Raw genomic sequence first — 26,065 nt, 5'->3', positions numbered from 1 at the left:
GCCTTATAACTTAGCTGTTGTGGCAAGCTTGTTTTTTGCAGAGTCCAATAATAGTTACCCAGATTTTTTTTTTCCCCGAGACGGAGTTTCGCTCTTGTTGCCCAGGCTTTGAGTGCAGTGGCGGGATCTCGGCTCACCACAACCTCCGCCTCCCGGGTTCAACCATTCTCGGGAAGCCTCAGCTTCCCGAGTAGCTGGGATTACAGGCATGCGCCACCACGCCCGGCTAATTTTGTATTTTTAGTAGAGACGGGGTTTTTTCATGTTTTTTCATGTTGGCAGACTCGTCTCCCAACTCTCGACCTCAGGTGATCCGCCTTCCTCGGCCTCCCAAAGTGCTTGGATTACAGGCGTGAGCCACCGCTTCCGGCCAGTTACCCAGATTTTTAAAAGCTGGGACTTTAAGAAGCAATGTGAAGGCAAGCTACACACACACCACATACACACACACACACACACACACACACACACACTTCTTTTTTCTTCTAGGAAAATTGGGATCTATAAGTCATTGTGTACAACAGATAGATCTGAGCTTTCTTTATTTCTATTTAAATGACCTTAAGAAGTGTAGATGCCTGGGAGTGAAAGTTGTTCAATGGTGGCATTTCAAAAGGAGCTCCCAGAATATTGAAGCTCTTCTCTTTGCAGCAACTTAGGTCTAAGTCCTATCGACGGCAGAGGGATAGACGAATTGACCTTTCCAGGTCCTCTGCTCGCCACCAGCCTCCGGACCGGCGCCACCCCCTCCTGGCGAGACCGGGAGCGGTAGACGCGGAGCGGAGGCCCTCCCGCAGGAGGGGCGCGGGCGTGGCGGGCGTGGGCAGGGGGCGGGGCGAGCCCCGCAGACTGGGTGCTCGGGGAGCTGTCAGTGTCAGGCTCTGGGAGAGAGGAAGTGATCGCTCCCGGAGGAGCGCGAGCGGAGCGGCCGGCGCAGCGTGAGACAGCACATCCTGCCCGCGCCGGCCCCGCCACCTTCGGGAGCCGCCTGCACCAACGCTGCCGCCGCCCAGGAGCCGCCGCCGGCTCGGGGAGCCCAGTTCCGCCGCTGCCGAGCGCGTCCAGGTAAACTGGAGCGGGATGTCGCCGCTCCCTGGACCACTGCCTCCGCACCTCTCCCCAACCCTCCCCACCCCGGTGTCGTCTGCTCTGGGAACCAGGCTGGAGCCGAGGCCCCTGCAGCCGCAGCCGGACCCTTGTCCTGGCCCCCTGCCCAGGCTCCTGCGTGCTCCGCTGAGCCCGAAGGCGGCCAAAGCCCCCCAGTGACACCCCCCTCTCGTCAGAGCGGAGAGAATAGGGCAGAGAAGGAAGGGTCGTGGTGTCACCACCTGGTCGCCCACCTTGTGGGCTGGGAAGGGCTTCCCAGTGCGCCCCGCCTCGGTCTTCCCCGGGGGAGCAGTGGGCGAGCGGCGTTGAAATCTGCACCCCTCTGGGCCACCGGCTGACTGCCCCTGGAGGAGGGGGAAAGCTGCAGAGGGAGGGGAAAGGATGCTGTTTGATTACATTTTGAGCTGTCTGCAAAGCTCTTAGATGTTGTCACTACCCTGCAAGTCGGAGGGAGCGAATTCACTTCCAGCAGGGCATTAATTAAACACTTCAAAGCGAGAAGATGCCCGTTTCTCTCTGCTGCGAAAAAGTGTGGCTGGGGGATGTTGTTTTGGTAAACACCTTCACGGCCGCCTGGCTCTCCTTCCCCCGCTCCCATTCGGAATCGCTCTGGCCTTATAAATCCGTGCGTCGTCATCATAAGGGCAGTGATCCTGGCAGCGCTGATGGGAACTGAGTGTGCGGGAGTCTCATGACTTGTACCTTGGCTAATAAGATTAAACAGAAGCCCAGGATCAGGACAGGAAATTACATAGGAGATCAGAGACTCAACAACATGCAGAAGATGGAATATATTCGCTATTCTGGCCTCTACTAATCCTAGGTAAGGGGCAGGAACAAGTAGCCAGCCATTTTCTTGCTTGAAATGCCTTTCAAGTGGGCATTGTAGACTTATTGTAGTTCAGAGTTGTGAAGAATTGCTTCCAAACATTCCAGATTAGCCAAAAGTATAGCTAACAGTAAGGCATAGGCAACTGCAGGTGACAACCCAATGCCTGATATTAACACAGACATGGGTAACCAGTCTGTGTACATACTTTAATTGTGGAAATTATAGAGATATACGTTGATCAGTGTTAGTAAATTTGAAAAGGGAATATTCAGTGCAATTTGCAAGCTGAGGGTACTGGTGAGAATGTAATACTGCCTCTAATTATTTAAAATGCCAAGTTTGTTCAAAAAGGTTTGGTGTGGAAAAAGGGGTCCTAACTCAGCTCTTTTGATCATATTTCTCAATAAAATAAAATCTGAAACACCTGCCACTGAGTTACCAGATGTTCTTTTCTTAAGAACCAACTCTCGAATATTTGTTTAGGTCTGAGGATCCAGTGCTCCAAGACCCATTCCTCTTAAAACCTCTAGCACTGTCCTTGGGAAGTTTTTAGAATACAGTTGGGGGTCGAATGCAGGCTTTTCCAGCCTGTCAAGCTCTTAGCCCTGTTTCTGGCCCACAGCATCTCAGCATTTTACTTTTTCTTCCTTGTCTCAGGCCTCAGATACAAATGCACTTGCTTCCTCCCTCTTTGGACCTCTGAGATGCTGCAGCCACTGGTGCACGGTCCCCTGGAGGAGGAGGGGCTGGCTTGCAGTCCTTCCCCACCCCCAGCCTTTCCTCCCTCTTTGCCATTGAAAACATGCATCATTGTTTTACTGTTAAAGCTTTAGATAAAATCACCAGTAGGGATATGAGCAGAGAAAATAAACTCGACCCGCAGGAAAAGGGGCAGAGTTCTTAAAGTAGTGGTCCATGGTCTTCAGTTTCTGACTAACTTCGAAGAGAGTAAGAAGAAGTCACTTGGCATTTCAGTCACTCGTGCTTTATATCTCTAGGGTCTTTCTTCCCAATCCCTCTGCTTCCAAAAATACTCCTTCCCGAGTCTACATTTAATAAATGAGCCTTGCCTTTGATGACAGTGCTGAGTCAAGGATCCAGCCTGGGTGCTGCTGTGTCCATAAAAACAGCGATGTAGACCAGTCTTGTAAAATGCATGCCAAATCTGAAATCTAGGTACCCCTCTTAGTACAGACAGTGTGCACCGGCTTCACCCTGTTACCACTTTCTCCAGTTTCTTTGTTGTTTAACGTAGCATCAAATGAAAAGGTCACATGTATCTGTTTCAAAATCTGTTTCAAACAAATGTATTCCTTCATTACTTTATTCTCCCTACACTTGAAACAAAGATTGATAACAATAGCTAAAATATATTGAGCACTTTACCAGGCATTGCATTTTAAAAGACTTTCACAGGTGTTAACTTATTTAAACATCACAAAAATCTTATGAGGCAGATATTGTTTGTAATCCTGTTTTACAGATGACGAAACTAAGACACAAAGCTGTCAAGTAACTTTTGCTCAGCTACTAAGTTGAGCAAGGCAGCATTTGAATCAAGGCCTGACTCCAGGCCAGGAGTTTTAACCTTTCTCTTCCGTACTATAAAACAATTACACTGGTTAATTTTCGTATATTGAATGCCAAGCTCTTCTCTTATGTTATCTCATTTTAATTCTTATATTAATCCTATGAAGTAGACATTATTATCCATATTTTCCAAATAATTAAATGAATTAAATGACATACTCAACATCATTTAATAAATGGCAGAGGTAGGATTCAAATGAGATCTCTCCAAAGACTCTAAAACTAGGACCCATCCATTTTGGCTATTGTGCTGTGTGAGAGACAAAAAAGGCAGTGTATGTCTGTTTCTTTCAGGTTTGCTTTCCAATTTCAGTGTGATCCATTGTTATTTTCTTAAAGCCACAATTATAGCTGCACTTTTTGCCAGTTGATTGGTAACTGTGAATAATATATGCACACTCAAAGTAGACTCGTGGCCCCTTAAAATAAATTATGGCATTGTTTTTGTCTCCTTAATGAAAGTAGCTATTATACTTTGTGGATCTCAAATGCTGTGTAAATAGTTGCTACCTTAATCAGGGATCTCTTTTACTAGAAATCTTTGTGGCTTCTGCATCCCCTAGAGCATGTGAGAACATATATTCTCCTGGGAACTTTGCTAGGACTAGGAACTTCTAGAGTTGACTTTTTTGTTTTGAGAGTTAACTCAAATTAATTCAACTCTCATTTTTCTTCTTTGCAATGTATAAACCCTTGACCCGGTCCATGTAAAAGTTATTCCTCTTGACTGGGCACAGTGGCTTACACCTGTAAGCTCAGCACTTTGGGAAGCCGAGGCAGACGAATCACTTGAGGCCAGGAGTTAGAAACCAGGCTGGAGGCTCGTGCCTGTAATCCCAGCTACTCGGGAGGCTGAGACAGGACAATCACTTGAGCCCAGGAGGCAGAGGTTGCACTGAGACAAGATTGCACCACTGCACTCCAGCCTGGGCGACAGAGCAAGGCCCTGTCTTAAAAAAAAAAAAAAAAAAAAAAAATTATTCCTCTTGACAGAGACTTTTCATCAATATCCTGGACTTGTGTTCCTTGATTCCTCTCTGAGTGAGGCCTGGCCCCAGAATCTCAGAGTGATGTTTCCATTGTAACATAGATACCACTGCCTAGGTGCTAATCCTCATGAGCTCACATATTCATAAAACATCCTTGATTCTTTGTTGGAGGAACCTTCTTAAACAAAAACTCATAGATACTGTAAAAGGGAGGCATACGAATGGTTTTCAGATGGTCATTGAACCCACTAAAATTGATGCAAATTTTCATGCATTTGTGCATAAATGTAGTTTTCTAGGGAAAAAATGGGGATATTGCTAACTAAAAATACAGGAAGAATCACTGGTTTACATATGCTGTTTAAAAAAGGGGAGAGGAGCAGAGGTCACTCTGCTGAAATGTATCGAAGACAAAGCCAAACTATCCTACCAGTGGCAGCCAAAAATAAAATGTTCTTGGCTATCAGGACATTTTTTTGGCATTTCACCAGGAGTCCAGGTGGCAGGTATAGCAAACATCAACTGACACTGAGTCAGGCCTGCAACTGAGTCAGGCCTCCAGGCGTGGCAGGCAGTCCTAGCTCGGCTTGTCATTCATTGAGAATCTCCCCTGTGCATAATCAGTGCTTTATAGATGTGTTAGTTCATTGAATCATCCCAACATCCCTGTAAGGTGGACATTTTTCTCTTTCTTCGACAAACAAGGAGATGCTTGGAGGGATTAAGTCACTTGGTCAAGGCCATATGGAGCCAGATAGTGGAAGGGCTGGATTTGAAATGCAGGTGGGCCTGATTCCAAAGTCTGTTTCTTCTCTTCCTACCATAGCTCATTGTTTCTCTGCCTGTGTGGGACACCAAAAAAAGTATTGTTTCGTGTAGCTTTTTATTGTGGCAGGACTAAGAGTCCCTCAAGAAATATGTTCACACACTGATAGGAAAAGCCTAAAATATGATCAAAGGAACAACAACAACAAGTTATATGTCTCCCAGAGTGGCAGAAGAAAAGCAAGCCCTGCTTTACTTAAGGTGAGTTGAAACTCCACACTTTGGCTTCCCCCGTCGCCAGGTGTCTTGCTGAGTACCAAATGCACAGCAGCCCCCACCTAACACAGCCTGAAAACTATCTTGCAGGGGTAACTGCAAATCAAAACTTTATTCATTGCAAAGATGAATTTACTTTAAGTCTGTTCTGTCCTCTGAGGCTTCCCTGATAACAGCAGCTGTGTCATGATCCGGAACACTGACTTGCTCCTAAATCCTGGGAGGGCCACTACTTACCAGATGACTTACGTGCTCTTTAGTTTTCAGTTCATACCAGTCTTGAAATCCTCTTTAGCAGCTGTTCTTGCTTCCAAATTATTACTTAAGCTTTAACAGTTTTCCACTTACCTATATTCTTGCTATGATTGCATAGAACAACCCACTGTTTCATTTTGGGGGTTCAGAACAGCTAATGCCATCAATGTGGCAAACACACAAAGCAGAAATTTCGGTCAGAGTTGAGGGTATTCATAATAAAAATAATGAATCTCAAGCACTATAGAGGATGATTGTACTTGATCAACAGACCTGCCTGGTAACCGTTCCAGTGTGCTTCATTATGCTTTAACTCAGTGCTCTTCCAACATTTTTTTTTCTCTTTTATAATCCCTCAAGAATTTTTTTAAAATTCTGCAGCTCCATCACCTCCACACATTTAAGGTTACATCTAATGCTTTTCATCATAAATTTATAGAATCACAATTAATGTGATTTTCAGAATGTTGTAAACTTTGACAGTTAAAAATAAAACCGTGACATCATTCTTTGAATCCAATTAAAATCTAAATACCAACTTCAATTTAAAATGTATGTGAAGAAGCTCTTTTCACAAAGGGATGTTTTTATATCTTGCAGTTAAGCACCACAGTAAGACTTGGGATTTCTTGGGGTTTTGTTTGTTTGTTTAGTTTATATTTGTCTTTAACCTTAATATGGCAGAAGGCATTTTGTGAAAATGGAGATGGAAAAAGAGGCCCTGATTAATTCTACAACCACAGGCACATTCTGTGGTAGACAGTTTTAGGAAAGCATACAGGCAGAAGCTGCGGATCTGGAAATTAATGCCATTAACTTTTCCCTTGCCTGCAGGCTCTTTAGAAAGCCACTGTGGAAGCCAGGGGTATGCAGATGCCAGTTTGAAGATTGCACATTTATCTAGCACAGGTGCTGTGTGTTATGGGTCAGTGTGGCACAGCTACTGCAGTCAGGCCCGTTGCCTTTTGTGTATGGGACTCAAATTAGAGGTGAGTAGGGCCAGAAGGAGCTGCACCGAGGCTGGTCCCATTTTCTGCTCTCAAGTAGAGGTGACTGGGAATAGCTGTCTTTTATCTTTCTTCTATTTAATGATTTTCAGTACAAGATGAGCTCATTCCAGTGCCTTCTTTTCTTTTTAGTTTTATTTATTTGTTTATTTATTTATTTACAAACAGGGTCTTACTCTGTTGCTTAGGCTGGAGTGCAGTGACATGATCATAACTCACTGCATCTCCAACTCCTGGGCTCAAGCAGTTCTCCCAACTCATCCTTCCAAGTAACTGGGACCACAGGCATGTCCCACCACACCAGCTAGTTAAAAAAAAAATTTTTTTTACCTAGGGATGGAGTCTTGCTGTGTTGCCCAGGCTGGTCTTGAACTTGTGGCTTCCAGCAGTCCTCCTGCCTCAGCCTCCTAAGTGTTGGGATTACAGTCAAGAGCCTTTGCACCTGACCCCAGCAAGTTTTTAGATCAGTTGTTCTTGGCCAGGAGCAGTTGTCTTCTCCAGGGGACATTTGACAATGTCTGGAGGCATTTTTTCTTATCTCAGTTGGGGAAAAGGGCTGGCATCTAGTGGGTAGAGATTGGGACTGCTGCTGAACATGCCACAAAGCACAAGACAGCTTCCACAACAAAGAATTACCTGACCCAAAATGTCAATGATGCCGAAGTTATGAAGTTCTAGTTTTAGAAGTTCTAGTTTTAGAAGTTCTTCTAGTTTAGAAGTTCTAGTTTTCTCATTGAAATCTTCCCTGTTTAAATAATTTAAGTCAATTTTTTTGGTCTTTACAAGATAATAAAAAGCACAACATCTAAGAGCATCTAGGAGGCAGCATAAAGTAATGAGAAGAAGAGATCAGATATCCCACTTACTGCCTGTGTGAGCCTCAGTTTCTTCATCTGTAGAATGGGGAAAATGATGCCTGGCTTGCAAAGTTATTGTGAGGATTGCAGACAATCAGTGTACAGGCCCCAGTACATAGTACATGCTAAATACATGGATAATTCTTTTTATGATCAAACAGCAATAATGTCACTCTCTAGTTTATCTGGGATGTGTGTGATCTTGCCTTCCTTTGAACCAAAGGTATGCTTTGTTTTTTTAAAACAAAAAATTGTCTTGATTTAAATTTACTCATTGACGTTCGTCTTTCTCCTGGACTTTAGGCTCCTTCAGACATCATTGTGTCTTCCAGCAGAGAACCTTACACGTGGTGAATACTCAACAAGCTTTTGTTGACCTGAAATATTAGCCAAAATAAATCCTACTTAATTTTCCTTTTCTTATAAGGCTGAGTTCTTTTTCCCCTTGGAGCATTTTAATGTGTTTAGTAAAAACATTCACTTCCTGAAATGTAGCACCCATTGTGTGTGCCCAAGATGAATGTGTGCTTGGTAATGCCTAGAATCCTGGAAGCCTTGCTTTCCTGAATCAGGATCATGCAGAGCATTTCTGCTGGGGGAAGGGGAGTCTTGAGGAGGACAATATTTCATTGAAGAAATGACAGGCAGCATGGTTTGAATCTGGTGTTTTCCTTTTTGAACCCCTTAGGCTAATCCTTTTTGTCTGGCTTTGGTCTGACACTGTCCGATGAGCAGTCCAGTACATTGGCTTCTTTCTGGTAGAAGGGACATTTTGATTCCTTACCAGGTTTATATTTTATTCTAATGTCCAAAGTGAAGCCAAGTAATGAGTATATTTTCATTGAATAAATGAAATATTCATTCATTCTAATGAATAAATGATGACACATCATTATACATCCTTTGCCTACAATCACTTAATCACTTCCCCCACTTTTTTTTTTTTTTTCCTTTTGAGATGGAGTCTCGCTCTGTCGCCCAGGCTGAAGTGCAGTGGCACGATCTTGGCTCACTGCAAGCTCTGCCTCCAGGGTTCATGCTTTTCTCCTGCCTCAGCCTCCTGAGTAGCTGGGACTACAAGGGCCCGCCACCACACCTGGCTAATTTTTTTTCTTTTTTCTTTTTGTATTTTTAGTAGAGACAGGGTTTCACCATGTTAGCCAGGATGGTCTCGATCTCCTGACCTCGTGATCCACCTGCCTCGGCCTCCCAAAGTGCTGGGATTACAGGTGTGAGCCACTACGCCCGGCCTCACTTTCCCTTTTAGAATACATGCTAGATTGTCTACTCTGACCTGAAATAGTACCCATTTCTTTGTCAAGATGAAGACTTCGCTAATTGAAATGGAATGAAGTCCTCTCTTTCTGAATGCAGTTTTAGATCCTACAGCACACCATGTGGAAGCCTTTAAATGTTTATCAAGTTGTTGAATGTTAAAATGAGCCTGAGTGCAGGGGATGACCCTGAGACTCTGTCTCAGAACCAACTTGTGGAATGTCAGTTGGTGGATTTGGATGATGGAAAGGGAAGCAGGCCCTGTGGGGAACGTGTGTTTTGACACAATGTTCCCTTTTAAAATGACGGTGTGTCTCCTGTTTCACCATCTGCCCGTTAGTATCAATATAGCAAGAGGTTGTGGGAATTGGTGTGTATTTTGTGGAAGAAAGAATAACAAAAAACAAAAACAAAAAAACCCTTCTCTGCCTGTTTCCTTGAAAAGTGTGACTTTGTTCACTTTCAGAAGGTATAGGTTACAGCTGATTTGGAAAGAGGATCCTCCCTCTTTGAATGCCTTCAGGCTCAGAGGAAAATGAGAATCTATTTGGGTAAGTTAAAAATGCCAAACTAAATCTCCCAATGCAAATATGGACCACCTAGGGACATTGTAAAAGGCCAGATTTGGGGTTTTGAATATTTACACATTTTCTTGCCTCCTATTTTAAGCTTTTTAATATTTGTCAAATGCTGCTGAAAAGTAATTGGCGTATCAAGCAAGGGTGAAATCCCATATCTTATGCCAGAGAATTTAAAGCCGGGGGAACTGTGCTCATTTCCCTTGAGTATCCCTTGTTTTTAAAAATGAAGAAATGTGAGTTCAAAAAATTCTGAGACAATAAATTAGAGACCTTAAAGTAGATAGAAAAGTTGGTTACAAAACTATTGTCGAGGAGGAGGAAGATATACTCTCTTTGAGTGCTCCCTTTCCCTGGTATAGTCTGCCCTGACTGAGCCATTTTTCTCAGTAAATTGAGCAAAAGTTTATTTTTGACGATGGGTCAGGGTACTGGAAACATCACCCTATAACATTGGCAACACCACCGCTACCTTCCCAAATGCTGGAAAGGCAGATCTGGGCAGCACATGGAAAAAGTGTTTTCTAAACTCCCTGGAGGAAAATACAGAAAGTTGCTTTAACCAGGGCACATGCTCTGGAGACTGTGTGTTTAATAATGACATTTAGTACTTTCTTATTCTTTACACCCTCCTCACAGGGCATTCCACAGCACTTTAAGATGGGGACGGTAAAGGAGGGGTGCTTGAAGATGTCAACGCTGTCACAGAAGGTGAAAAGTAACCAGAATTCTGACTCATTGCAGTGGATTTGATCGGGCTAGGCTGTGTCATGATGCAATAACAAATAACTGCCAAACCTCAGTGGAGTAACACAACAAAAAAATTTTCTTAGCCATGTTACATGTCCAGTGTGGGTCAACAAGGGGCTGTGTTCACCATGTTCACTCAGAGTCCCATGCTGCATGAGGCTTCCTTTTGATATATACTTCTACAATCCCTGTGGTAAATTGCATACTGCATATTAAACCTCCCGGAAGTGACAAATGACACCTCTACTCATGTTTCATGAGCCAAAAGCAGTTGTGTGGCCATTCTTGACTACAATGGCATCCTTAAGTGTAGTCCTATGGGAGGAGAACTGGAATTTTTGTAATAAACTCAAATGACTATGGAAGGGAAGGACTTACATGAAGTCTGCCTATTCCTGCTAATAACTACAGTCTCTATGGGGCACCCCTAGTGACACTGACTGATATGTAACCACATATGTAGTGGTTTCAGCCACCAACTCTACAAGTGAATTGGGAGAGTTCCCTGAGCCCTTTGCAGGACTTGCAATAGGGGTGTTGCTCATTTGCTCAGCCACTGCATGCTCAAACCCTGTATGGGATGGGGAGCATGCAGACAGGCAGGTGCGGGAGCCAGAATGAGCACTTTTGGGCCCCAGCCCTATGGTAGCATCAAGGGATGCATTATAATTAATGCTCTTTTAGCAGTTATTGTCCGTGGATGGCTAAGTATTAAACCAGCTTGTGGAGAGATAGGGTGACAGCCTTTTACACCCTGTCCTCTTGGTACCTGCATCCTTGTCTGGCGTCCAGGAAGAATCAGGTCACATATGGACTTGAAGGATGGTGAATACCGTCATTTTATTGAGTGGTGGAGGTTGCTCTCAGTGGGATGGATGGGGAGCTGGAAAGGGGATGGAGTGGGAAGATGATCTTCCTCTGGAGTTCAGCCATCCTGTGGCCAATCACCTCTCTGACCTTCCCCAGCCGAACTCCTCTCGATGTTCAGATGTCCCTTCTCTTCTCTCCTTCTCTGCTGCTCCTTTCTGCCACTCTGCCGCTTTTCTGCTCATGGAGCCTGAGGTTTGGGGTTTTTGTGGGTACAGGATGGGGGCATGGCAGACCAGAGTGGTTTTAGAAAAGGTGACATTTGGGCATGAAAACAGAAATGCCTGTTCCCATTTAGGGCCGTGGGTTTCCAGGCTTGAGGGTGGAGCCTTTGCTGGGAACCACCCTCTTCTACCCAGTATTTCCTTGCCTCTTGTCCATATCACTAATGTCTGAATGAATGCCCATTAAAATATAAAATGCATTTGCATGATTTTAGCATCATAAGGAATAACAGGTTCCCAGGAAACTGAACTTACAAATATAAATTTTACTGATAATGAATAAAAGAAATACATATGGGGTGAAAATTAGCTTCCTTCAGTAGTTGCTCAATTCTAGTCAAGAATATTCATTTAGAACTTATGGAATGCCGGCCATGAGTGAGACTGAGTGCTTGGTGGGCACATGAAAATGAAAAAGATACAGATCGTAGGGGCCAATGTCTAATGGGGGGAAAATAGAATAATTTATTACCTACAATGTGGTTATATGTTATCAGATATCAAATGATTATCACATATGTTAAAATGGGATAAATGCCTCAGAGTTATAACAAAGTACAGTGTGGATTCAAAGAAGGGTAGTGATTAATAATTAAGTGAATAATCACTTCTTTCAATTTGCAGACTGACCAGACATCAGTGTTACGCAGACAAAAACATTTCAATTAATGTTTTACCTTCATCCTCCTCTTTTGTTTTTGGACCTGATTTGATCACAGAAAAAATGTGATTATGGTTAAGAGGTAGTATAAGAGCATGACCTCTGGAAATAAGGTTCAAAGCTGAGTTTCACCATTTACTAGCTATGCAATCTTGACAAGTTACTTTGCTTGCCTGTACCTAATTTTCTTCATCTGTAAAACAGGATTCATAATAATAGTATCCACTTCCTAGTGTTGTGCTATGGTTTGAAAGAATAAATCCCACTTAATTTTCCATTTCTTACAGGATTTAATTTTTTCCCCTTGGATCATTTTGAAATGCTTAGTACAAACATTGACTTCCTGAAATGTACCACCTCTTGTGTGTCTGGGCCCCAAATGGATGTGGGCTTAGTAATTCCTGGGATTCTGGAAGACTTGCCTTCCTGAATTAGGATCGTGGGAGTGTTTCAGGGTCAGATGTTCAGTCAGTATTTTCCCTGGTCTAGAGAGCTCTAGAGTGTCAATCTGGCTTCTATTCTGATAGATCTGGTAATTCAGGTCTATCGTGGGTACATTTCCTAACTCTCCTGTTCCCACCCCAGCACTTCAAAGTCATGTTAAATTAAATTAAAATTTAATGTGGTGTAAATGAATTGTGACTGAATCATGGAGGCATTCTGCTTCTTTGATTCCAGAATGTTAAAAGGTCCATGTGCTTGGGGCCAGTGCCGTAGCAAAGGACTGACGAGCTAGAGTCTGGGTACGATGGAGGGGAGCCCGTGAAGCTCATCTTGGTAGATGCTCACCTTCTCTCTCCTCTGTTTTTTCTTTGCCTCCCCCACCCACTCCTTGAATGCAAAGTGGGGGCAACTTGAGGTGATGCTGCAGAGCTTGTGGGCTGTAAGCTGGCGAAGGGGTGGGCATGGAGACTCTGTCTTTGGCAAATAGTTATGAGGACACTTATCTGCTGTAGCCCAAACTTCTCGTGAAAAACAGAGTTAATATCCACGTAATAGAGAACCTTTGATTGGTTCAAGCTGTTCAAAAAATGGGCTGGGCTGTCCGTGAGGTAGCGAGTTCCCAATGCCTAGGGAAGTTCAAGCATGTCACCTCCTGTGAACATTGTCTGTGAACAGACTTATCAGTGAGAGGTCAGAGAAGCTCTGGTAATTTCTACATAATTTTCCTCAAAATTTAAGAATCTCTGATCCTTTGTAATGAGACAGAACTTTGTATTATTCTTTCTTTTGGCCAGGTTCTGCCATTCACTTGGGGCCAGCATAAACAAGGGGGCAGGTTCCAAATTGGGAAAATATAATAACTTTTGCCTACTTCCTTTCCCATGGGACTGTTTAAATTGTAACATTCATTCATTTGTGCCTTCAACAAACATTTATAAATTCCTCCTGCCAGACAATGGGAATGCTATAGTAACTTCAGGGAGTTTAACAGCCTGTGACAACCATTAAAAACAAATAAGAGGTCTGGAGCAGTGGCTCATGGCTGTAATCCCAGGCTGAGGCAGGTAGATTGCTTGAGTTCAGGAGTTCAAGACCAGCCTGGACAACATGGTAAAACCCCGTCTCTACCAAAAATTACAAAAAATTAGCCAGGCATGGTAGTGCGCATCTGTGGTCCCAGCTACTCGGGAGGCTGAGGTGGGATGATCACTTGAGTCTGGAAGGCGGAGGTTGCAGTGAGCCGAGATTGCACCTTTGCACTCCAGCCTGGGCGACACAGTGAGACTCTATCTCAAACAAACAAACAAACAAGCAAAAAACAAGAAATGTTGCTAACTTAATTCCAAATTGACCAAGTCACCATGCATTTAATGGCTCATTCTTTCACCAAATCCTTTATTCATTCATTCATTCAGTAATCTCCTAATGTACTCTGATGGTTTTTATAATCTGATCCTCTTTCCCAAAAACAGAGGGTAGACAAATATGCCATTTCAAAGGTATGTCAGAAACCCCCAATACCATATACATATATATTGTATATAATTAATAAAATCTATGCCTTCATTGCAACTTTATATATATATATATATGTATAACAGTATGAGGAACAGAAAATGGAGAGATTACTAGGGGTATAGAGTTCTCATCCTGAATGCGTATCTTACGCAAAGAATGTATGTATTGCAAATGCTAAGGTATCTATTTTGAACACTTAATTTCTCACTCTTTCATTCTATACAGCAGAAGTGTGATATGTAAGAAAAGTGTTAATTCCAGTAGTTTGCCTTGATTAGCACATTTGAATAGACTGAATTGGTTTAACATGGAAATTCTTGATATTTTTTCAAGACTCTTACATGTTCTAAAAATAAATAACTTTCTTCTGAAGCAGGGAAAGACCAAAGGGCAGAAAAAAATAGCCCTGGGTCAGTTATGTCCTGAGAGTGTGGCACCAAACATTCCCCTTTCCAACTTGTTCCCCATTGCGCCCTGCCACCTCAAACCCATTCGACCATATGCTACAGTCCCATTGAACTGTGCTATTCCCCAAACATCGGCCACTTCCATAGGAAATGATCCCCAGTTCCCATCCTACTCTCATGTCAATGTCTGGCTCTCACTGCTCCTCCTTTAGGAAGCCCCCTCTGTGCTCCAGTTCTTGCAAGCACTCTTTAGTACGTTATACCTTTGTCACGCATGTATCCCATTTCACCTGCAATGTTGTTAGTGTTTTCACACCCTCCCATATTACATGCTTTTTGAGACAGACTCTATATTGATCATTTGTGTAAGTCCCACAGTACCCAGAACAGCACTGTGTGCTTTGTAGGGGCTCAGTAAAAAGACTCATTATACCGAATTAACGTAAAGATAAATTTAGCATCGTGGAGCCAACTACTCAGGCTTCCTGACTCTTAAATTAAAAATTTGGGTTGATTAGTGTGCTTCTCCCTGCTTTAGAAACATATGGAGGACCTTGCTCAGAAACCCAAGGTAGTCTCCCATTTCCGTCCATCAAGGTAAATCATCCCATCCTCCTTCCCCTTGGCCCCACCACTCCATTCCTGCAAAGTGTCACTGTGTAGCAGGGACGGGAGCAGTGGGGAGAAATGTGCTCTGATCTGCTAAAGGAATTTGGGGTTATGTGACTGTATATGGACATGTGTGTGGGTACACCCTCATGTGCTGAAAATAACCCAGTGACACTCTTGAGCATCAACATTCTTACCTGTAGTCAGCTATCATATTGCAGCTGATCAGGACCAGCAGTTAGCTATACAGATGGGCAGAATTAAGGTCTGAATCTTAGTTTTGAGAGTCTAGATGTTAGATTGTTCTTAGGTAGCCCACATTCTCTAGCAACTTACTGATGGGCAAACATGCAACCCAATGTAAGTATATGTTATATGTTAGGTCCCCAACATAAAATGCCAACTTACTAACTTTGCCAAGAGAAACCTAACTTCCCACTTGATCACAATGCCTTTGCTTATAGGTCAGTATTCTGAACTCTGCTGAGAACTTGAGTTTCTGGGCCCTTGGTTTGGGCTAGGCATGGCTGGGACAGGACTAGTGTGAGGTTATTAAGGATAATCTTAAAGTCTGAGTCTAGAGGTAACCTGGACATTGAAAAATCAACCAGGTGGTCCAATTATGTTAATACATTCAAAAGGGCTGGGAAGAGAGGCAGAATCTAGGTGTGGCAATAATATGGCAAGTGAGGGCACCAAAACAAAGCAAAAGGGTTGAGAGGGAGGGTGGGGAAACAGATCTAGGGGAATCCTAAAGCCAATGGAGCATTGACACTTTTTATAGTACATAAGGCTAGGAACAGGGAAAGGAGTTCACTCAGACACATTTTTTGCAGCCATATTTATTCATTTATTCAACAAATATTATCTACTCTGACCAGTCACTATCCTAAGTATTGGCAATACATTGGTGAACAATATGGAAAAAATCTATGCCTTCATTGGAGCTTAACGTCTAAAAGGAGAGACAAACAACAAAAAATACTGAAATGTTAAGTCTAATATATATAATGAAGAAAAACTTAAGGCAGCAGAAAAGATGGCAATGCAGGGACAGTGGGTGGGGAATAGTTTGCTATTTTAAATAGAATGGTCAAGTAAGACCTCAATGAGATGAAATTTGGACTAAGTCTTGAAGAAGCAAGCCATTCAGATATGTAGGGGAAAATGTGTAACAGGCAGAGGGAATAGGAGGTGCAAAGACCCTGAGGTGGGTGTGTACCTGATGTGTTTGAGGAACAGTTAGTAGGCTAGCGTGTCTGGGGATGAGATCAGGAAAGTAATAGGGTTGTGTTGTGTAGGGCCATGGAGGCTATTACAAGGAATTTGGCTTTTACTCTGAAATGGGAGCCATTGGAGAACTTTTTGCAGAGAAGTGACATGACTTGACTTGTGTTTTAATGAATTACTATAGCAGCTATGTGGGAATGGGCTGCAAGGCAGGCCAAAGATAGAAATGAGAAGACCCATTAGGGGGCTTTTGCAGAAATATGGATGACAGATGATAGTGGCTTTGACAGTGTGATAGCAGGGGAGGTGGTGAAAAGTGGACAGATCCTGGAAATGTTTGGAAGGAAGAGATAATTTGCTGATAGATTGGATGTGGGTTTGATGGAAAGGGAAATCAGGGATGGCTCCAAGACTTTTGGCCTGAGTAGCTGGAAGCAGTTGCCTTTGAAGTGGGGAAGATCAAAAAGCTGGATGCACATGAAGCCAGAGTCCAGGGAACAGTTGTCACAGCTAGTGCTTCAAGGTGGCATGATGGCGCCATTGAGGTGACTCTCCTACCAGACACACAGGAAGGGTGATGTGAGTTGGTCAGGGTGATGTCAGTTGGTCAGGACGCCTTTTCCCGGCACACACTGGGGAAAACCTGAAAACTTTGTCCCCTTGTTTGTAAGGTTTAAGACTCTGTTCTCCTTCTATTGTAATAGGTTTTGCAGTTGATTACCACTAATTATGTGGTGGTGGAGAAATCACTTTTATGTCTCCACTCTGCTACTTCCCAAGGCTGTGATTGGGTGGGAAAGGTATAATTGCAGTACCATTCAATAAAGGAATGTTCTGGAATATGGGGCAACCTGACAGGTAGAAAAGGAGATAGATGTATTCATGTAAATTACTACATACTTTGGATATTTTGCGACTCCTTAGCATGCATGGTCTTGAAAATTTAGATATAATTCTTCCTCCATTTTAATTCTTTCTTCCAGAATTGGTTTTCTTTAAAATCTAATGTATACATGCCTGCATCCTATTTTCACTCAAAGTGACAGATGGTTGAAACCAACTCTAGCTACATTTTTTAAAAAGTCTTGAATTTAAAAAAATACACATGAGTATCAGAAGGGTTTAAGCCTTTTAGAACTGGTTGAGAAATCTGCTCTGAATGCTGCTTCATACCACTGAGTTATCCATTCGTGTACAAAATGCTGTGTGCTGGGCCAGGGTAGGGAACTTGCAGCCAAGCTTTTCAGATGGGTATTTGCTTTCTAAAAGGAATATAAAGGTTGTGCTGATGGGGCAAATAGCAAATATCCAAATCCTAGAGCGGCATTTAGCATTTGTGTTGACATGGTCTGCAGGGAATATGTGATGGTCCTGCATTTCAGGCAGTATTGATTTTCTACACTCTTATCTGCATAGTAAGGTAGCTGGAAAAGTTGATTAATCTTTCAAGACACCAACTTTGATGTGTTTGTATTTTGGAGTATTGAGGGACTTATTTTATGTTTTTTTCTCTTTAATCGTCTGGTAGATTTAAACAAATAGAGTGGAGTTTGCTTTGGTCATTCTGTGATACAGCTTTCCTGCCAGTGCTCTGTGAATGGATTACAGGTTCCATGTATACCCAATGTTAATTTCTTGGCAGCACTCAAGGTAGTCAGAGCCTGGTAAGTCTCCTGTGGTAGTGAACACCTTTCTCTGTTCACCCTAACATACCTTGCAAATGTCATCATGATCTGTGGGTGTCATGACACGCAAAATGTTGGCTGAGAAAGGATAAAGGTAGAGATAAATTTAGAATTAAAAATTTTTCAGTTTAAGAATTGATGTAGCTCAATATATTTCAAAAGTTTAACTGCAAGTAACAATTATAAATAATACGTGTATGTAACAGTAAATATATGTATGTATGTCCAAAACAAGTTTCTTACCATGTACAGTGCATTCTAATAATTCTAATCTGTTACATCACAGAAATGGCTGCCTGTGACCACTGACTTGATTTTGTAACTCACCAGTGGGTTGCAACCCATGTTTTAAAAGGCTGATGTAGAATGAATTACACATTAGGAATTAATTATCTTGTCTTGTGCTTGCTCAAATCCTTCTGTTTCCCTCCTGCGTACAGAGAAGTTCAGACCCCCTTAAAGCATGGCATAGCCAACTTTTGGCTATAGATTGACCAACTTAGCCAGGTTTGCCTGGAACTTTCCTGGTTCTAGCACTGTACATCCTGTGTCCTGTGTACCTTTTTATTTATGTGCAAACTAAGATGGTTGGTCATTCAGTCTTTGGAATCTGGTCTCTGACTGCCTTTCCATTTGCATCTTCCTCCACCCCATTTTGTACTCAGTGTTCCATCCATATCTCATTACTTGTCCCACAAACTGGTCATTCTTCTTACCTCCCACCTTTGTCCATGCTTCCCCCTCTGCCTGGGATGCACCACTCACCTGTGCCTTCCTCAGATCCGGTCTTCCTCCATTCTGATTTGTTGAGTCACCTACTCTTTGGAAACCTTCTTTCACTGCTTTCTTGTGAGCAAGGTGGTAACCACAGACTACATGGACTTATGGAATCTTTAGTAACTCTGTGTTTTCCTCAGCTGTCATATTCTTTATCATCTGTTGAACAAACATTAGAAGGAAAACTGCTGACATAAAGTGGGTGACTATGGCGAAGAAAGAATACAAGATAAGTAGAATAAATCAATAGAGATGATATGGCCAACAGAGTGGGGCAAGAGAAGATGCAAAAAACATAACTACAGGCTTATGCAGTGGCTAAGTGGCTAAGAGCATGTGCGGTGGAGAATTTGGGTTTGAATCCTGGATCTTCACATGCCAAAGTTGTTTGCTTTGGTTGTGAGGATAGAGTATTACCTTAGAGGCCTCTTCTCTGCATGTGCTTTTCCACTCATAATGACCCCAACAGGGATTGGTGGTCCTTAAAATTAGGTAGGCTTAATTACAAATTCATACGTATTTTGTAGTAAATTTGAGAGAGAATTAAGTGGTCTTAAGATGTGAAGATATTCTTAATTTATAGTTTTAGAAGATTAGAATAAATTGATTTTTTGTGAGCATGTGTAATGCTGATTTATTTTGGGAAAATCTAATTTTACTTTATTATCTGAATTAAATAATATTTAAATTTATTATTGAAATTAAAATTATTCCTTCATTGTGATTAATGTATCTTGATATAAATTTCCTTTAATATGATAGTTTAAATTTGTGCTCAGTTGGGGGTTGCAAAAAGAGCTGGATGGCTTAAATTTGCCTGCATCCTCTATCGAGAGAGAGTGCCCACTTCAGGCAGGCCTACTGGCCCATGTTGTCTTGATTTAACTTTGTTGCACAGAGAATCTGGCTCCTTTATAATACAGCAGGCCAAGGACTCAGAGTCAAAGCTAAAGCTAGTCATGTCTAAAGATCTGCTTGTTATCAGTTATTTTAAAGATCAGTCTGCCAGGTTACCTGAGAGTAGTTTATTTTTAGACATGTTCATTTATCATCTTAGCAACTCAGAGAAAACAGCTCCAAGCGCAATAGATGGCTCTGTTCTAAAGCATAGATTATTTTTACATCACTGTTAAAGAGAAAGCTCAGCCATCAACATGATAATTTATCCTCAAGGAATTTGGGGCAATAAATTCAAGACTGCTGAATTTATTCGTTGAGATAAACAATAGAGATTGTCAATTATAAATTAAAGGATTTTGCTAAATAATCCTTTTAGAGTTGGAAAACAGAGATTAAAAATGTAAATCAGACAGGAAAAAATTATATCAATAGATATATAACAGTAGTGATTTAGTAAAAGATAGTTGAATGGATGAGACAATGTTAGGAGTATGTGTTTGTTGTACATTTGTACTAATGAGTGAGACAGTGACTCTCCCCTGCCATCCCCTATGGGAAGAAAGATTTGTTGCATAATGAGGAAAAACTTCTCTGATTTTGGTCGTGTAAAAGCATAGTATGCTGAGTCAATTTATTGATGATTGGAAAGTTCTCAAAATTTTAGTGAAAATATGCACAATATGGACATAATGTCTCCAATAGTTGTTTAGCAATTCAAGAGACATTTATTGAGCACTCAGTGCTAGCCACTACAGGTACAGAAGTAAATTAGACATGGCCCCTGTCTTAAGAGCTTTAAGTCTAACAGGAGGAGAAAAATCACATTAACAGAGTATAGTCATGCACTATGGTACATGTTCCAGCAGAACTACATGCAGGGTACTCTAACAGCACCAGTGAAGGGTGCATGACAGAGTTTTTTGCTGGGGTTTAGACATGGTACCCCAAAATAAGGCACCTTGGCATATTGAATATTTTAAGCTGAAGGAATTTGAGAAATGGCACGTGCAGGAATGTCTCTCTGACCGTCCCCTCTCCTTCTCTGAAGCAAGTCAAAGGACCCTCATGTGAGAGGGAGGGTGCATCCTTATCTCTGAAAACACAGGATACAGAAAGGAATCTGAATGAAGAGGCCAGGCTATGCTTCCCCCAGTTGCTACTCTTAGGTAATACTCGTTTTGGCCAGTCAATGTTTTCCCCACAACTCTTCATTCTTCATGAAGCCTACTACAAAACCGTTCAGGTTTAACTGTTTCTTTGGGTCTTCATTTCCTTATGAAGCCGCCCATGCCATGTAAAACTTACATTAAAAAAATTTGTATGATTTTCTCCTTCTAATCTGTCTTTCATTACAGGAGTCTCAGCCAATGAACCTATGATAAGTAGAAGGAAGAGATATTTTTCCTCCTCTACACTGGATGCCCTAGGAAGGCTTTCTGGAGGGGATGTGATTGAGTTGAGACAGAAAGATGAATAGGGGACATCAGGTTAAACATGGTGAGAAAAACATTTCTGGAATTTGCAAAGGTACAAAGGCAAAAAAACCGCTTGGTATGCACCAGTAAATTGTGAACTAGGGAGTAGAAGGATATATGGATGGAGAGGTGGGAAATAAGAGCATCTCATGTGTCCATGATAAGGAGTTGGGACATATTTTGTAACAGTGTTTTAAACAGTGTTCTGTCACCCAAATCTGATGGATACACTACCATCAGATTTGGGGATAGAAAGCTCACCCTGATATTGCGTGGAGGATGTATCATCAGGGTGCAAGTTTAGCAGAGGAAGATGGGTTAGGAGAGTATTGCAATTGTCAGAAGCAATGATGAAGACTGGCCTCATGCAATGTGAAAGGACATGGATCAGAGAAGGCAGGCTGGTAAATATTAGGTGGTCAAATTGGGAGGACTTGAAAATTGGTTGTGGGGTGTGGTGAGTTCAAGGATTTGGGGCTGACCAAGGAAAAGACAAGATGGCAGCATTACAAAACAGCTTTATTGGGTGGTACTTGGACAGGAGTGGATGAGAGGAAGTCTCTCGCGGCAGACCTCCCAAAGACAGCAGCATGAGGCCACCACCCAGAAGTGGAAGAGGAAAAGGGAACTCCCAGGGCAGAAGGGAATGGAAGTTGGGGCCTATGGGTCTAGGTGATGTTGCTCAGCTTCAAGGTTGGGAGTCTCTGGGTCAGAGAGTTCCAAAGAGCAACAGCAGTTTAGAATTATTTCTACAGCCACAGGGTTTGTATTATCCATGGCTAGCAGATGTTGGTTGCACACAGAGTCTAAATGTCTAAAAATATGCTTATTTGAACTCTATTTTAACCAATTGGATGTGTGAGAATTTGTGTTTTATGCCAGTGGGTTATGAGCTAATGGTCCCAGCCTGCTGTGAAGAAGTAAACAGCATAGGGACCAATGTCCAGGGGCCATCTTTAACCCGTTTACGTAACAGGCAATGTTTACTCAGTGCCTACTATGTGCCCAATGTGATGCTGAAGAGCCACCATGTGAGTTCCAAAGGAAGCTGTGTGATGCTCTATGGAGGATCCACCCCTTTCCATGTGCTCCTTGGGAGTGCCGCTTGAGATGGAGCAGCTCCTTTCTACTCAATGAATGTTTTAGAACCTCTAGGCGCACAGATGCATAATTTCCTATTATATAAAGTGCAGTCATGGTAGCTTTCTTTGTTTGGCTTCTTTGCCTGATACTTGGCCTAAGTATATGATTTATCTTTCCTATCTGTTTTGACCTAAGGTTGTGTGTTTCCTGAGGATCCTGTTGCAAGGCCTTACTTCTTTCTTCATGTAGTTATCCTTGTGACAGTGCCTAGAGGGCTCCCATCTCCTTTCTTCTGATTCTGTTTTCCGGTTCCTCTTCTGCCCTAATTCCCAGTGACCCAATTCCAAAATACTGCTCTCTAGTTGTCCAAACTGTTCCATCTTTAGTTTTATACTCTTTCAAGGATTCTACTTGAGATTCTCATTTCCTAAGGACTCTTGATATTATCTGAGTGTTTCTTGAAGGAATATACTCTAAGAAATGAATGGCTGATTCTGTTAATTGGGGAACAGTTTCCTTTCCAAAGAGAAGCATATTGAATCTCTAAATTGGTGGAATGCACCATAGGGGTCAGAAATTAAACAAAAATTTTCCAAACTTTTTGGCAAAGATGACAGTGGCTTTTGAGTCCTTTAAGATTTAAGAGCTCTCATCTCTACTCTGTTAACTAGATGAGAGGGCAGATACCCTATGGATTGATTTTTCTCTCTAGCATAATGGGCCTCTGTGCTGAGGGCTCGAGAGCCTCTCCTGTTTAATGTGCTGCAACTGCCAATGCTCAAGTTACAGTTAAAGTAGTGCAATTTGGGTAGCTCAGAATCATAAAACAGTGAAAATAGGACTAGAGACAATATGTAGACATAATAGTCTTAAATACATGTCACAAATTCAGCAAGAGTGATACTAAAGGCTTAATTTTAGAAAAATTTCTGAATTTCCTAGTCAAGAATTTACCCAATATGAATAAAATTGAGAGGAACCTAGAAAAATCAACATAATGTTTCAACTGTGTGTATGGATTGAGATAGTTTTTCCTCCAAAATAGTAGTTCTCTACAGGCACAAATAGGTCCTTCCTATGTAAATGAAACTCCTGCAGTGCTTGGGACTACCCGGTATTGGCTTTGATGAGGTGTATGGGAATTTCAGAGGCAAAGCTTTTCCTTCGGGTGTCAGCTCTCTCATGCAATTTACATGTGATGCCACCAGGTGGTGATACAGAGGGATAGCAAGATTGGACCGGAAGTAGACTGATCAGCATCCATCATAACGGCTTTTTGTTTAAGAGCTTTCTTTGGATTTAAATTAGTAAAATCTTGAATAAGTAAACACTGGAAGGAAAGCATTATTTAATGAAAGTGCCCAATAATGAGGAAGTCTGACATTTCCATTTTAACTCTTCCATTTAATGGTCGTAAATGTGTATGACTATATCTGTTTCCCTATTTATGGGTAAAATGCTGGTACTGGATTATATAATACTTGAAGTTCTTGTTTTGAAATGAACATGTATAATTGTAATTATTAAAGCAGTCTATTAATGCTATTCACAATAACAAAGACAGAGACTCAACCTAAATGCCCATCAATGGTAGACTGGATAAAGAAAATGTGGTATATGTATGCCATGGAATATGATGCAGCCATAAAAAAGAATGAGATCATGTCCTTTGCAGAAACATGGATGGAGCTGGAGGCCATTATCCTTAGCAAACTAACGCAGGAATGGAAAACCAAATACCAGATTTTCTTACTTATAAGTGGGAGCTAAATGATGAGAAGGCATAGACGCATAGAGGGGAACAATACACACTGGGCCCTGTTGAAGGGTGGAGGGTGGGAGTAGGGAGAGGATCAAGAAAAATAACTAGTGGGAATTAGGCTTAATACCTGGGGGATAAAATAATCCATAAAACAAGCCCCCATGCCACAAATTTATAAAAGAAACCTGCACATGTACCCCTGAACTTAAAAGTTAAATTTTAAAAAGTAAAATGAATTGAAAATGCCTCTGTGAACAAAGATGATGGTTTGCAAACTTCTCAGTGATATGAAGAGAAGCCTACTAGATATAATTGAGGTCTGTGAAAATCACCCTTTGTTTTCTCCTGTAAAATTAAATATAATTAAGACCAAAAAAAAAAAAAAAGCAGCCTACAGCAAAATTAGGACAAAGGAATAAAAAAAAATCACACAAACATAAATCTATAGTTCATTAACAACTGTCTTACTTCACTTTACAACCAGGCTAATGCCCATTTGTGTGTGTGTGTGTGTGTGTGTGTGTTTGTGTGTGTGTGTGTGTGTTTAGTGAGGGGAGAAGGACAATGGGGAATGAAAACTGGCTTCTCAGTTAGTCTTCCTTACCTGTTACCTGGCTTAGGCAAGCGAGAAATCTTTCACACATTGTTCTATGGGGTCTCTCTCTCTCTCTCTTTCTTTCCTTCTTTCTTTCTTGACGGAGTTTCACTCTTGTTGCTCAGGCTGGAGTGCAATGGCACGATCTTGGTTCACTGCAACCTCCACCTCCCAGGTTCAAGCGATTCCCCTGCCTTAGCCTTCCCGAGTAGCTGGGATTACAGGCGCATGCCACCATGCTCTATAGGGCCTTTTCTTTAAGGCCTCGCTTTCCTCCTAACTCTAGTTTTCTTTATGCTGTATCTAGAGGTCTTACTTAGATCTCCCAGGTATTTTTAAATCATAGTTTGTGGAATTTTTGACTCTAAGTTGAATTTTTAATGCTTAGTGATTTTGTTAGTCTGTCTTTCACTATTTCTTTTCCTAAAAAGAGCCTGAACTCCCTCTGTTTAGATTATTTATATAAACACTTAGCAAAATTTTGTTAAGTAAATGTCTCTGTAGGCTTTAGAATCAACTCTATCTTATCAGAATTAGGTTAAGTCACAGTTGACTTAACCTAAGCTGGAGAACCCCTAGGGGTTCCCCAGAAACATTAGGGATCTGTAAGGTCAAAGCTATTTTCATAATAACACTAAAATGTTATCTGTCTTTTCTACTGTGTTGACATTTGCAGTGATGGTATAAAAGCAATCATGGGTAAAGCTGCTGGTACTCTAACGTGATTTGAGGCAGTGGCACCAAACTGTACTAGTAGTGGCCCAAATTTCACTGCTACATGCACGGTTTTTAAAAAAATAACCCAGTTTCACTTAAGAATGTCCTTCATAAAGCAGAAAAAAAATTAGTTACATTAAATGTCTACTCTTGGGTATATATGTCTTACTGTGTGACAAATGGGAACACGCAAAGCCTTCTGCTACCAACTCAGTAGTTGTCTTGAGGAAAAACATTTGTACAATAATTTGAATTGTGAGCTAAACTAGTGGCCTTAAAAAAAAGAAACACTATTTTTTACATGAACAACTGACAAGCTAGGGTGATTCAGACTTCAGTATTTGGTAGACATTTTCTCAAAAATCAATGGTGTGAGTTTGTCACTTCAAGAACACAACTGACAATATTTGTTGCTAATGATAAAGTTTGAGCTTTCAAGCACAAATTAGAATTTTGGGCCATCCTGAGCCTGACAGTTTTATGTCACCTAAAGACTTCTGAAAACATTGGCGATGAAGTTACTAAATTTGATTTTCAGATATAATATAATGTGTCAACATTTGGAAGGTCTGCATGATTTATTATTTTCCAGTTACTTATGTTTTCCAAGTAACCTATTCATGACATTATAAAATCATACATGGGTAAAAGATCGATTCAACGTTTAGGACAGACCAATGGATTTTAATGTAACAGAGTTCAAAAAGTTCATTGATTGATATGGTTTCATATTCACATTGCCGCTGACCTTTAAGAAACTGCTATTTGTTGACTTTTGGTATAATAGTGAAGAATATCCACAATTACCTGAAGAGGCTGTTAAAATATTC

The 26,065-nt window shown here is 41.6% G+C and overlaps 1 protein-coding gene across 2 annotated transcripts in view; it reads left to right on the top strand.

Moving 5' to 3' along the window:
* Nucleotides 1-845: 845 nt before the first annotated feature.
* DYNC1I1 (dynein cytoplasmic 1 intermediate chain 1) overlaps nt 846-26,065 on the top strand; it is a 316,684-nt gene continuing 291,464 nt past the window's right edge. For both annotated transcript variants that reach the window (XM_054496029.2, XM_054496027.2), the window contains exon 1: nt 846-1,065. The gene's annotated coding sequence lies outside the window, so the exon portion shown is untranslated. The remainder of the gene's footprint in view (nt 1,066-26,065) is intronic.

Source organism: Pongo pygmaeus, chromosome 6 (genome assembly GCF_028885625.2).
Source record: "Pongo pygmaeus isolate AG05252 chromosome 6, NHGRI_mPonPyg2-v2.0_pri, whole genome shotgun sequence".
Lineage (NCBI taxonomy): Eukaryota > Metazoa > Chordata > Mammalia > Primates > Hominidae > Pongo > Pongo pygmaeus.
This window is presented reverse-complemented; position numbering and strand designations above follow the sequence as displayed.